This window comes from Chinchilla lanigera, unplaced genomic scaffold (assembly GCF_000276665.1).
Source record: "Chinchilla lanigera isolate Chin_1 unplaced genomic scaffold, ChiLan1.0 scaffold00045, whole genome shotgun sequence".
Lineage (NCBI taxonomy): Eukaryota > Metazoa > Chordata > Mammalia > Rodentia > Chinchillidae > Chinchilla > Chinchilla lanigera.
The window spans coordinates 12,187,450-12,201,771 of record NW_004955446.1 but is presented as its reverse complement, the minus strand read 5'-3'; the positions used below and the strand labels follow the sequence as shown (position 1 = coordinate 12,201,771).

General features: G+C 41.9%; 1 protein-coding gene across 1 annotated transcript in view; it reads right to left on the bottom strand.

The window, feature by feature from the left end:
• Nucleotides 1-94, bottom strand: part of Ppap2a (phosphatidic acid phosphatase type 2A) — a gene marked incomplete in the record, with an annotated part of 78,315 nt that extends 78,221 nt beyond the window's left edge. The window contains 1 exon segment of the mRNA XM_013518405.1: nucleotides 1-94.
• Nucleotides 95-14,322: the final 14,228 nt, after the last annotated feature.

Genomic DNA, 14,322 nt, shown 5'->3' with positions numbered 1-14,322 from the left:
CCGGTTCTCGAGCCTGGCTCCGAGGCAGGCGACGGCCCCGAGCGACGGCTCCTCCCGACCCGAAGGCGGACTGGGGCCCGGAGGCGCTCGGACCGCCAGCAATGGCGCCCGGGACCCCTCCCCTCGCAGCTGCCGCAACTCTCGGCCGGGGCCCAGGCACTCGCGTGCCAGCCGCGGCAGCAGGCCCTCCTCGGTCGGCCCTGGCCTGCCCCGGCAGCTCGCCCTCGGGATCCCGGCGCCCTCTCCAACAGGCGGGGCGTCGGGACTCGTGTTTTAAGGACGAGGACCGGTACAGGGGAGGAACACAGGCTCCGGCCCCTCCCGCCCGGCTGCGCGGGGCGGCCAGTGCGCGGCTTCTCCGGCTGAGGGGGCGTGCAGGGCGGGGCCGGGGAGCCCCGAGCCAGTGCGGGCAGCCAATCGGCGCGCCCGCCCGTGCTGCCGACCTGCGGGCCCCGCCCTGGGGTTGGACAGCGGGCGGGGCGGGGCGGGCGGTGTGAGACTTCGCAGAGACGCGCGTTCTTTGGGGGTTCTGAGCTCGGGGGTTCTGAACTCGACCCCCCTCTGTGCGGCTGCTGGGCAGTGCTACTTTCGAAGGCCAGCGAGGCTCCCTAACCATGATCCCAGAGCCTCCGCTACCCGCCGCCTCTCTCTTCTTCCGTGGGCATGGGTGACAAAGAGGTCAGAGTTGACAGTGACAAAGACGCTACTTGACCCGACTTCAGTAAGGCGCCTCCGCTCCCCTTGTCTTCGAAGCCTTCCTGTCTAACCTAGCTGAACCCACTTTTAACAAGAATCCTATGTCATTCTCCCACCCTTGATATCTGATCACTCTTGACATTTTGATAGTTGATATCTGAACAAAATTCTTAGCTCCCACACCCACCTTTGATGTGTAAATGCTTGGCGGGCCTTTAGCAAGACTCCCCCAGCCCTTGATGTCTCTTACTAATTTTCCGACAACTGATCTTCACTCCGCTTGATCTTGGCTCTAAATCCCCGGCTGCTTCTGCTGTTTTCTGAGTTGCGCTTTTCCCTACTGCAGGTCAGGACTTCTATTGCAATAGACTTGAAAAAAGACTTCACAATAGGCGCTGGGGATGTGGCAGCGGTAAAGTGCTTACCTACCTCGCTTGCCTGAGGCCATCGTTCAGTCTCCAGTATTGGGGAGAGGGGAATTCATTATGTTTTAACAAGTGTCAGAGGAATTTTAGTAACAGCGAGCAATCTCCCTACCCCATTTCCGAGGAGGACTAAAGCATAGATTTAATACTCTCAGTTTCCTAATCTATAAAATGAGGATGTTGATAATCCCTGCTCTGTGTTCTACTCAAAGGGAAGTGGTAAAGACCAGAAAAAATAATATGTAAGTTGCCCAACAAAGAGTTAAACCACTACAGATGTTAACAATTGGTAGCTTTCCTCCAGTCATAACCTATCTTCTTGCAAATCACAAAAGTGTCTACTATGGCTCAGATTTCCCATAAAACACACCTAAAGCCAATGGGGGAAAAAAACATTGAACTCAGGGAGGCTAAAGATATAGCCCCAACTGATCTCCCACAAGCAAAATATGTATTTCTAGAAGCATGTTTTTCTTTAAAAGGAGTGTGAATTTTGGATTTCAACTTGTTTGAATAGCTTCCAATACCTTTAAACAATTTACACCTAAGAAAGATGTGGCTATTGTTTATTCTGTCGCTTTTCTTACTTCCAGAGGTCACAATAAAATGAAAGTATTTCTGATAGCTATGTATTCAATATTCATTCATAAAACATTTATTGAGCATCTTCTATGTGTCAGATTCAATCTAGGCTGTGTCTAGACAACTTTTATTTGTTTTTATTTTGTTTTGCTTTTGAGACAGGGTCTTACTATGTAGCTCAGGCTGGCCTGGACTCTATGTAGCCTAGGCTGGCCTCAAACTCGAGGTAATCCTCCTGTCTTAGCCTCCTGAATGCTAGGATTGCAGGTGTGTGCCACCATGTCCAGCTTTACACAGCTTTTGAAATAACATTGACTTTTTTGGTTTTTGTAGTACTGGGAATTGAACCCAGGCCTCTGCACTGAGCTGCATCCCCAGCCTTTTTAATTTTGAGACGGGATCTCATTAAGTTGCATGACTCCCTTGAACTAGCAGAGCAGAACAGTCCTCCTGCCTCTGCCTCCCTACTAGCTGGGATTACAGGTGTGCACCACTGCACTTGGCATAAGCATCTACTTTAAAATTTTTTTAAGTTTTAAAAATTGTAGGGGCTGAGGGTACAGCTCAGTGGCGCAGCACCCACCTGGCAAATGCAAGGTCCTGAGTTTGATTCCTGGCACACCCCCCAAATAATTAATAATTTTGTTCATTATTTATTCATTCAATATTTTTAAAGTTCTATTAAAAGATAAATTCACCTATACAATTTATCCATTAAAGTATGCAATCCAGTATACTACAGTTCTCACAATTTCAGGACATTTTTGTCACCCGAGAAATTCCATAAACTGTAGTTATTCTTTACCCACCCCGCCCCAACGAGGCCCCAGGCAACATCTACTTTCTGTCTCCATATATGTCTATTCTGGACTCTCTTTTCCTCCTGTCTAACTGTAATTATATATCCTTTTATCAGTACTTCCCCATCTCCCTCCCTCCAGCCACCAAAGTCTTAGGTAACCACCATTCTATTCTGTTCTTCTGTGAGATCAGCTTTGGTAGATTCTGTAGATAAGTAGATCACGCAGGAATTGTCTTTCTGTGGCAGGCTCGTTAATGCTCTCCAGGTTCATCCACGCTGTCACAAATGACAAGATTTCAATCTTGCGAATGCCAGTCATGGGACTGCTGGATTGTATGGTAGTTCTACTTCTAGCTTTTTGAGGATCCTCTGTGCTGTTTTTCTTAGTGACTATACTGAATAGTATTCCATTGTGTATATGTACCACATTTTTTATCTATTTATCTGTTGATATACACCTAGGTTGATTTCATGTCTTGGCTTTGTGACTAGTGCTACAATAAACATGGAAGTGTAGATGTCTCCTTCACATTCTGATTTTATTTCATTTGGATAAGGACCCAGTTATGGGCTTGATGGATCACATGGTAGTCTATTTCTAGCTCTTTTGAGGAACCTTTGCAATGCTTTTCTTAGTGGCTGTACTAATATATACTCCCACCATATAAAATTTCCTCTTTCTCCACATCCCTACCAACATGAAACTTTTATCTCTTTGATCCTAGCCTTTCTAACAGATGTGAGGTGATTTGTATTCCTCTGGTAATTAGTGACAAAAGCAACATTTATTGAATTGCCAAGACTGTGTATACCAGGCCCAAAACACAGCTCTGGAGAGTCCAAAATGACCAGGAGAAGGTCTGTTCCTCAAGGAGCCTGCAGCCCAAGTGGGAAGACCAGCATGTGACTAAATAAATACGTATTGTGACAGAAGCAGTTTGTGTGCATCAGGCATGCAGAGCAAAGAGTGGGAGGTCTGGAAAGATGCCACAGGGAGGTGACACTTGAATCTTTCTTTCCTGCCCCTCTCCCACACAAACGTTTTCTGAGGGGAAAAGGAAGTGAAGCATTGATATATCTATTAACAGGGTTTTTGTTTTGTTTTTTGCCCTTTGGAAGAGTTACAGATAATAACTTTAAAGATAGATTAATAAACCAAAACCCATTAAAATGCCTCAAGTCACTTCCTGCTGGTTTGAATGGGATCTGTGCTATGTGCAAATGATAAGCAATTAATCAGTTCTCATGTGAGGAAAGAAGGACTAAGAAATATTTTGGTTTTGAGTGGAGTGTTTTGTTCATTGGGAGGATGTTTTGGTTTATTGTCATGATTGGATTCTGGCGTGATCCATTGTAATTGAGAGTTAAAGAAAAACTTGAAATGGTGGAAAAGATGATAAACAAGGAAACAGTGATTGAATACTAAAACCATTAAACCCCCCTGGGAGTAGGGTGTGGCCTTGGACTGAACCTGAAATCTCAGAGCCTTCCTCAAATGCTTAACGAAGTTTGTCTTCGTGCCAAAAATTTTCCTTCTTGTCATACAGGTATCTCTTCTCTCATTGCTAACCTGTCCTGAGATGGAAGTGCTCTGAGCTAGAACTATGTTCCCCAAGCTGGACGACTAGAAGTGGAGGGATGTTTTCATGCTCTTGGCTTTCCAGGGCTGGCAGATCTCATAAAACAATAAATGGACTGTCTAAAGTTCAGTGGATTATATAGAGTGATTAGTTAAAGCTGATCAGTGGGCACAGGTGTTTCAATATTTTTTCTTAAATATATAATGAAGGGTTTTAAAAATAAGGTTGTTTTAGTCACTTTCTCATTGCTGGGACACATTGCCTAATACCCACAATTTAAAAGAGGAGAAAGGTTTATTTTGCCTTACATTTCAGTCCACTGTCAGCCAGCTCCAAAGAAGAAACAGCATGAGAGAAGGGCTAGTTGAAGAAAAGCTGATCATGTCATGATACACAGGAAGCAGGGAGAGTCAAGAGAGGAAAGGAAGGGAGATCCATCCTTCTAGGCCCGTGATGGTGAACCTTCTAGAGCATCTGAGCATAACAAACAGCCAGCTACAGGGTGCACCATAGAATTGCCATCCCCCCATGACCCACCTCTTCCAACATTACATTTAGCTATAAACTCAAAAATGGACTAATTAACCAATGACTATAGCATTCAATGATGCAGTCAACTCCCAAAGCCCTATGATAGCATGAGGCTTTGGGGGGAATCTAGATATAAATCATGGCATTCTGCCCCTGGTCCCTCAAAAACTTCTGCGCATCTCTCTATGTAAAATGCATTTAGTCCGTCTCTAAGTTGCTGTAGTCCTAACAGTTGCAACCCTGCTGAAAAGTCTAAGTCCAAACTCTCTTCTGAAGCTTAAAGCAAACTCATAAGCTGTGAGCACCTATAAATATCAAAAGGAAAGTTTTAAACACTACCAACATACAGTGGCACAACATTGCCATTCCAAAAGGGAGGAATAGAAAGGTAGAAACCAATAGGACCAAAACAAGACTGAAACCCAGCAGGACAAATGTTAAATCCTGTAGTTCCATGTCCAGCACCCAGGGCAAGTTGTAATGAAATGTGAGTTCCAGGCAGCTTGGGTGACCCCAACCCTATGGCATCACTGGTAGTTGTAGCCCTCAGGATTTCTCTCTTGGGCTTTGCTCACTCCTTATGGCTTTCCTCAGATGATCCATGTCCCTGGCTTCTCCAACTTCTGGGGTCTCCACTGCACACTTGCGCACTGCCCTTTCAGGAGCACACTGCCTGGCCTCCCAGGCTTTCCTCTGAAATCCAATGGCAGCCTTCCTGACCTTACAACTCTTGCATTTTGCATGCCTATAAAACAGGCATGAGCAGGGAGTGGTGGTGCATGCCTGTACTCCCAGCACTTGGAAGGCTGAGGCGGGAGGATCATTGTGAGTTCAAGACCAGCTGGGCTACAAAGTGAGCTCAAGGCCAGTCTGAGCTGCATAGCAAGACCTTGTCTCAAAAAGACAGAAAAAAAGAAAACAAACAAACAAACAAAAACCCAAAAAACAAAAGACAGGCATCACATGGATGATGCCGAGGTCTGCCACCAGTTTGATCAATATCCAGGCTCTTGGGCCATGGCTCCAGAGGCCTCCAAATGTCTGGATGGCTGAGCACTGTGACCTGAGCCCTGGGGAGCAAATTCCCTAGGCTGCTATTCTCAAGCATGGTGACCTGGGACTCTCTTCTCAAAGAAAAGTCACTTTTGCAATTTTGAGCCTTCCAAGAGTGGGACCCTGCTGATTTGTGATCCTGCCTATTGTCCTATTGTCCTGATCCAAAGTACTTGGACGTAGAACTACAGGACTTAACATTTGTCCTGCTGGGTTTCCGTCTTGTTTGGTCCCACTGCTTTCTACCCTTCTACTTCTCCCTTTTGGAACAGCAATGTTCATCCTGTGCCATTACATACTGGCAATGTTTGTAATGCTTATTTTTCAGGAACCAAGCTCTCCTCTCCTCTCCTCTATCTTGTAGGTGTTTCCTTTCTGGAAAAACTGAAAACTTTTTAAAATGGGCTTTTAAATTCTGTTTCTCACAGTAGATCTCACTAAAAGTAGCAAGCAGTAACCATGCTACAGCCTGAACATTCAGCTGCCTTGACATGACCTCCACCAGATAAATTAATCGACCACCCTTAATCCCAGTGTCCTGTAAGGTCTCAGGATATGAGTAAAATGTAGACAAATTTTCTGCCGGAGAGTAGCACGTGTGGCCTGGAGTCCAGATGTCAATAGAGTCTTTGTTCCCAACTGAAACCTGAGCCTGGTCTTTACCATCTGCATTTATCAGCAGTTGACTTTTGAGCTCCAGCCAGAATCCCCCATCAAACTTGGCTCATCGCATTCTAAGGCTGCTTCTCCAGCTGGCATCTCCAAGCCTTCCCAAACTCCTCCTGCAGTTCCAAAGGCTTCTGAACCATGTGGTCAGTTCATCAGAGCAATGAGCCCACTTGTCTGGTAACAAAATTCGTCTTAGTCACTTTCTCATCACTGGAACACAATCTCTGAAACACACAACTTAAAGTAGGACAGTCTTATTTTGCCTCACGTTTCAGTTTACAGTCAGCCAGCTCCAAAGAAGAAACAGCACAGCAGAGGGGTTGCAATTGGGTGAGTCCTATGGTATCAAGTACATCCTGGGCTAATTAAAGCGTGTGGTTAGAGAGTCATAAGAGGCATTCTGCTCATCTGGGGTACATCTTAACCAATTTTTAACATACAATTCAGAAGTATTAAAGACATTCTCACTGATTATGCAACCAATTTACAAAACTGAACTGCTTTGGCTATTAAACATCAACTCTAGCAACATATGGTGGTATATTCCTGCAATTCCAGCACTTGGGAGGTAGAGGCAGGATTGAGAGTTCAAGGTCAGTCTGGGCTATATGAAGTTCCAGAGCAGCCTGGAACACATAGTGAGACCTGAGACTAGCTGGATCATCTAGTGTCAAGTTCCTGCTGAAATAATTTGTGTTGAGGAAACTATCTAGCTGAGGATTCTTCAAGGCCATTCTATTAATCAGGGTATCTGAAATGTAGAATAAAAGGCCTATCAAGAATCTTCTTGGAATGCCCATTTTCACTCCTGCTTTGCAGCCTCTACCTGAAAAAATAGTTTTTTTAGTATCCACTCAATTATATATCTTTCATTTCTGTCGCTGCAGTTATAGGCTTGTCATATTTATATGACTGTATCACTTTATTTATCTGACATGAGTTATTTCAGTTTTTGAAAATGATGTTGCTGTAAACATCTGTGTACATGCCTCCTGTGTGGAATTATTAGCTGTGGAACTGCTGCAACGTGGAGTGTGCCTACATGCAATGTCACAAGAGAATCCCAGATTGATTCTTAAATGATTATACCATTTTATCCCTACTCCCACCACCAGTTAGTAAGACTCCTCATTTTCATCAACACTATACTTATAGAGTTTCTTAATTTGGAAGTGTATGTGGTCAGGGTATCCAATATGGCTGGACTCAGGCTTTTGGCCGAGGGTCCTTCCACTTGCTAGAGGGTCAACATACGTTTTGTATCCAGGCCATGCACAGTGAACATGTATGTAAACAAGTGGTCTGTGTCATTTAACTTTTGGCAACTTGCTGGCTTTGTGTGAAATTGTATATAAGGGAATGAGATTTTTCAGAATTGCTTCCCATGCCACTGACTTAGTAAAGGTGTGTCAGACATTCCCACAGCTCTGTGTCTTGTCTTCAGGCTGCCTGAATCATGAATGAACCTTTCCAGCCTGTACCAGGGTCAGAACAGGTGTTTGTTTGCTTGCTTTCTTGGTTTTTTTTGTTTGTTTGTTTTTTAAGACAGGGTCTTACTGTGTAGACTGGGCTGGCTTTGAACTCACTATGTAGTTAAAGCTGGCCTTGAACAAAGGGCAATCTTTGTTTCCAAGTGCTGAGATTATAGGCAGGCACCACCACACCTGGCTCTAATTTTTGCTAATTTAGTAGGCATAATATTTAACTCAGTGTCATCTTAATTTGTATTTCCCTGATCACTAATGTAGTTGAATATCTTTTCTTAAATGTATTCACCAGCAATATTTTACCCTTTAGAAAGGCCTGTTCATGTCTTTTGCCATTTTTCTATTTGGTTGTTTATCTTCTTAAATTTTAGAAATTCTTTATATATTCTCAAAAATAACTCTTGTGTTGTTAATTTTTTTCTACTGTCGTTTTCACTGACATTATGAGTAGCTGTAAAACAAAGAGCTGGTAAATATAACATAAGCAGAAGTCTAAGGGAAGGTTTTTGAAAAGGTTTTACTTTCCTGACCAAGGAAGAGACTGGCTTTCCTTCCCTTGCTTTTCTGCCTTCTTTGAACATGAACATGCTCTCTAGATCTACAGTGATTCTCTTGCTGTTCTAAGGAGAAAGCAAGAAAAGCAATGTCCCTTGTCTTTATAACATTGGGTTTCTTTCTCTTTTTTTTTGTCTTTTTAAGATAGGGTCTTGCTATGCAGTTCAGGCTGGCCTTGAGCTCACTGTGTAGCCCACGCTGGTCTCAAACTCTCAACGATCCTCCTGCCTCAGCCTCCCGAGTGCTGGAATTACAGGAGCATGCCACCACGCCCGGCATAATGTTGGGTTTCTAAAGCAACCAACAACTGGCCACTTCCAGATTTCTTCCACTGTGAGAAAATAAAATCACGTTTAAGCCTAAAAGCTTTGGGATGGATGCAGTTCTCAAGTGTGGTAAGTGTTCACCACAGCCACAGGTTTGGATGTCTACATTTTACTTGGAGCCCTAATGGAATTTCTGGTCCTTGAAACCTCAAAGCCCAGGATAAAGTAATTTAAATAGGTAGAAAAGAGTGCTGAGAGAGAATAGACCTTGAAGACTGAGCAAGGGTTAAGCCTAAAGGAGGCAAAATAAAGGGCATTTTCGGACTTCTTTGTGTAGGATAGTTTACGAGACATTGAATTTACATTGGGGATTAGTGGAAGATAAGATCCTAACAGGTAAGTCCTAATAGTTTGCAACTAAAAATTGTGTCCATCGGCAGAGAAAAATTATGAAAATGGGTAACGAAGTGTTAGAAACAGTCATTTAAAACATCTGGTAGTGAGGGGAAGTCATAATCTCTGCAGTGCACTACATAAGATGTGATCAAAGACTGCCATGAATATTTAAATTTTAAAAGTTTATTACAGTAATAAAAAATAAAACAAAAAAAATGTATTACATTGCCATTAATCCTCCTCAAAATACTTCCCCTCACTTCGAACACACTTATCCCATCAATCTTGTCACTTTCTAAAACAGTGCTGGAAGTCCTTTGTCATGAGTGTCTTTAGTTGCACTGATGTGGCTATTTTGATGTCCTGAATCAATCCAAAATATTTACTTTTCATGGTCACTTTGACTTCGGGTAAGACCCAGAAGTCCTTTGGTGCCAGATCAGTGAATAAGGTGGGTGAGGACACACTGTAATGTTGTTACAAGCCTGCCTTTCCATGGGATGGCACTGGGTCGCAACATTCATCATGTTTGATCAAGACTCATAAAGACATTCACAAATGAGGACTTCCAGAACTACTTCAGAAAGTTGCAGAAAGAATGGAATAAGTGTGTACAAAGTGAGGGGGAGTGCTGAGCATGGCGGCATGTGCCTGTAATCTCAACAGTCAGGAGGCTGAGGCAGGGGGATTTCCACGAGTTCAAGGTCAGCCTGGGCTACATAGTGAGTTCAAGCCAGTCTGAATTACATGGTGAGACCCAGTCTCAAATAAATAAACAAATAAACAAACAAAACAAACAAAAAAAATGAAGTGAGGAGGAGTATTTTGAGGGCAATTAATGGCAATGGCCTTTTATGGTACTAAATTTTTTTATTATTATTTTTAAAAGAAAAGGACAATAGCAAAAGCAAAGACAAAAAACCACAAAAACTATAAAAATGATACAAAATTTCAAAATAAGTTGATAGGAAATCAACAATGGTTGTTGTATTACTTATTGTTATCTTCAAGGTAGTTGATCAGATTACCAGATATAGATATGCAAGATTGATCAAATAATTAAACATTAACTGTTCCTTTCAATAAACCAATAGAAATTAGTAGTACAATTATCCTAGCTACCGTGTGTATATATATATATATACATATATATATTTATTTATTTCCCTTCCTTTTTTCTTTTCTCCTTTCCCTCATCCCAATTGTTCTTTCCTATTGAGCAATTTCCTTCCCCTTCACACTATCTATTGTACCTTTCAGTTTTATTTACTCTTTCAGTTTCTTACACTAGGGAGACAATACGGTGTTTACACATGAGAGTCTGATTTATTTCACTTATGGGCATGGTCTCTAGTTGCATCCATTTACCTATAAAAGCCTTGAGTTTATCTTTCTTTATAGCTGAGTAATACTAGATTGTATAAAAATACCACATTTTTCTTTTCCACTCCTCAGTTGATGGGCATTTGGGTTGTTTCCAAGATCTTGCTATGACAAATTGTGCTGCTGTGAACATGGGTGCACATGTATCACTGTGGTATGATATTTTTAATTCTTCTGGGAAAATACCCAGAAGGGGAATGGGTTAAGTGAGACCTCTAATCCTAATTTTTTGAGGATTCTCCAGACTCATTTCCAAAGTGGTTGCACCAGTCTACATTGCCACCAGCAGTGGAGAAGGGTTCCTTTCTCCCCACAGCCCCTCCAGCATTTGCTGTTGATTGATTTCTTGATGACAGCCATTCTTACTAGGATGAGATGAAATCTCCGTATAGTTTTAATTTGCATCTCTTGAATGACCAGTGATGTTGAACATTTTTCCATGTGTTTATTTGCCATTTGTATTTCTTCATCTGAGAAGTGTGTATTCACCTCAGATGCTCATTTTAACATTTTATTTTATTTTTTTTCAACTCAATATGTTTTAGATATAAGTCCTTTGTCTGAGGGAGGTAGTAAATATTTAAAATTTGATCATTCACCATATATACCCATCATATCTCCTGCAATAGAGGTAAGCCTTATCTTATACATTACCTACATTCTGGTCCTTTCCTATGTTTACTTCCATTTGTTTGTTTTTTTCCAGTGCTGGAGATGGTCCCAGGCCCTCAACACCTGCTGGGCAAGGGCTCTACTCAGCTATGCACTCAGCCCTGAAATCTTAACTTTTGTAAACTCTTTATGGCTTCCTCTCAGTTTTGCTAATAAGGTGCCCAAGGGAAAAGTCTGTTCACACTTATACCAGTCTATAAAGGTGAGGTAGTTCATTGCTATGTCAGTGAAAAACTAAGAAAGGAAGTGAATGCCTAGCATCAGAGTCGGGACCCGCTGGATCAGAAATCCAGCTCCCGTCTTCTTTGCCAAAACTCTACTAGCACGTTTGGAGAGCTTGAGTTTCATGTTTTTGTTTTAGGCAAAGAATAGTTTCTCTTTTTAAATGAAAAACAGTTTAACTTAAAGAGTTTTTACCTGTGCGTGTTGGGACTTGAATCCAGAGTCTCATAAATACTATCTTGGTATGCTTATTATCATGATCAACACAAAAATATAGACGTAATCACCTAGTAAATATCTGACATACACAGCTACATAATACATATTTTAAAAAAAAAAAGACTTCTGTGAGTCCACACCAATTATTTCTGCTTCCCTACCACCCACTCAACCCACTGTCTTCCATGGTTCCCTAGTCTACCAAATAAACGGGGTTAATTTGACATGACTTGTTCTTAGTAAATCCACACCTGGCCCTGTGATCCCCACTTCCTTTCTCTAAAATGCTCACAAATTATCTAGCAATCTCTTTAACATCAAACATATCTAGGTTGATTTCCTATAAAGACACACACTAAGTGCTCCAAAAATGTTAGATATTACAGATATCGGTACAACTTCAAAGACATATTGTTTTGTTTTGGTACTGGAAATCGAACTTAGGATCTCGCACTTGCCAGGCAGGCACTGTGCTACTGAGCTATATCCCCAGTTTAAAGACATATTTTTCTTTTTCAAAAAATCTTGGCTAAGGGGCTAGGGTTGTAGTTTGGTGGCAGAGCACATACTTAGCATGTGTGAGGTCCTGATTCAAACTCCAGCACCGGGATAATGAAGTCTTGACTAGGACTGCCATCCACTTACTGGTATGTAATCAGAATCCACCTTCTTCACTTGTTTCAGAGATGATAATAAAATGTGACCTCTCATCTCCTAATCCCTTTTCTGTTCACAGCTCTATCTGCGCTCTTTGGACGTTGCACTTGCCCCACTCCTTGTTCTCATCTTGACTGTTATCAATCAGTAAGAAAAGGGAACAGGCATTCCTCAGCTTCTAGAATTGCACTTGGTGCAATGAAGGAACATGCAGGTATGTTTTAATTGCTTGAATAAATAAACAAATGAGAAAAAGAAAAGTAAAATAAGAGTTTCAGAAAGTCAAGTTGTGCCCTCCTCTCCACAAAAAACTGAAGCTTGTCAGGGGTGGAGATGAGGGACACAATTTATGTTTATGACAATTGATGTTTATGAAAATGACACTTGAACTTTGCACACCAGAATCCACCTGGGCATTCATTAACGTGTAGTTGCCCATCCCCATCCCAGAGATTCTGATTCAGAAACTCTGGGACAGAACCCAAGCATGCTTTTGTTAGTACCCCTGGCAAATTTCCCAAGAGATTTTGATGCCCATCAGAATGTGAGAATGTCAGGTCTAGTCAGCCATCATTTCCACATCTTATTTTAATAACATGCAATCACTTTCTTCAAAGTAATTGCTACACATATGTTTGCAGTTCCACATAGTAATTAAACACTCAGACTCAGGAAGCAGGCTCCTGAATACTCCACTGAATGCCCTTGGGCAAATTACTTAAAACTTTCTGTGGCCCAGTTTCTGTATTTATCTGTGGTAAGGATTAAATGAGTGACTATGTCTAATACTTAGCGCAGCGCCAAGGCACATACTAGGTGCTCAAAATATATGGACACCATTCAAAGATTCCTATAGGTCCTCATGAGAACAAGGTTGATGGTACGCCCTATGACCTTGGGCCTAGGGGCAATGTTCAGGAGCCTTCCAAGTCCTTTGCAATGTCACGTTCAAGTCTATGTTTGTGTGTTTTGCTGTGAACTGACTTTATAGCTCTCCCTAGATTCACCGCTGGGGTCTCTCCCTAGATTCACTGCTGGGGTCTCTGATATCATACCAAACTCTAGAGCCTTGCTTCTCAAAAATGTGCCCTGAACTAGCAGTGTCCACACTGTAGGAAGCTTCTTAGAAATCCAGGCTCAGACTCCACCCCGGATCTACAGAATCAAACACTACGTTTTAAATAGGATCTCGAGGGGTTCCTGTGCCCTCACATCTGAGAGGCAGGCATCCAGAAATCCACCAAAATTCCTTAATGGAAAGAACCACCTGGGAAAAGGAAAAACCTTAAGTAAGTTTAACTTTTCAAGCTTATTTGAGTTAAAACAACAATGAATCACAAATCTGGTAGCCCTCAAAACCAGAACAGGTTCTAAGAACTCCTACTTGCTCCATGGTCAGGCTGCATTTATGGACAGAAAATAGAAGAGCATAAAGAGGGAATAACTTCATTAGTTACAGCTCAGCATTTTAAAAATTTGAATCAGTTGGTTCCCCACCACTGATAAACACTCAGCTGCTGTCACTAGCTGAAACTCAGCTATGAGTACACTTTTGAGTAAATTAGTTTCACACAGAATGAATGACTCCATACTGGTTTGGTCTGTTGGGCCCACTCTAGGAGACCAGTTCAATAATCCACAAATTTTACCTAACGAGTGCTTGTTACGTAAGCAGATAATCTGGGCTATGTCTTGTAATCTCGTAATTTTAAAAATTACCATGGGTTAGTCTTATTTAGGGAAGGCAACACTCCTCTCAAAGATAATCTATCAGGGGCCTTCCTATAGCAATCTCATCCATATTTGCACAAATTTGTGTGCTATTTTTTAATAGCGCTGTTGCCATGCATTATATACTTTCTGTACGTTACTTTATTATAGTTATGATATACTAGATACCTGTTATCTCCATATAAGATAGAAACTCGATGAAAGCAAGAATTATTTTTCATTCACTCTTATGTGCCTGACAAAATGTGAAACAGTGCCTATCCATAGAAAGAACTCCAGAAACAGTTACTGGATTCAATGGATGTCATTGAATAAAGGATGTGCTGCCATTTAATAATCTAAATAACTGAGAAACATGAAGCCCAGAAAAGTTGTATTACTTAAAGAAGGAAGAAT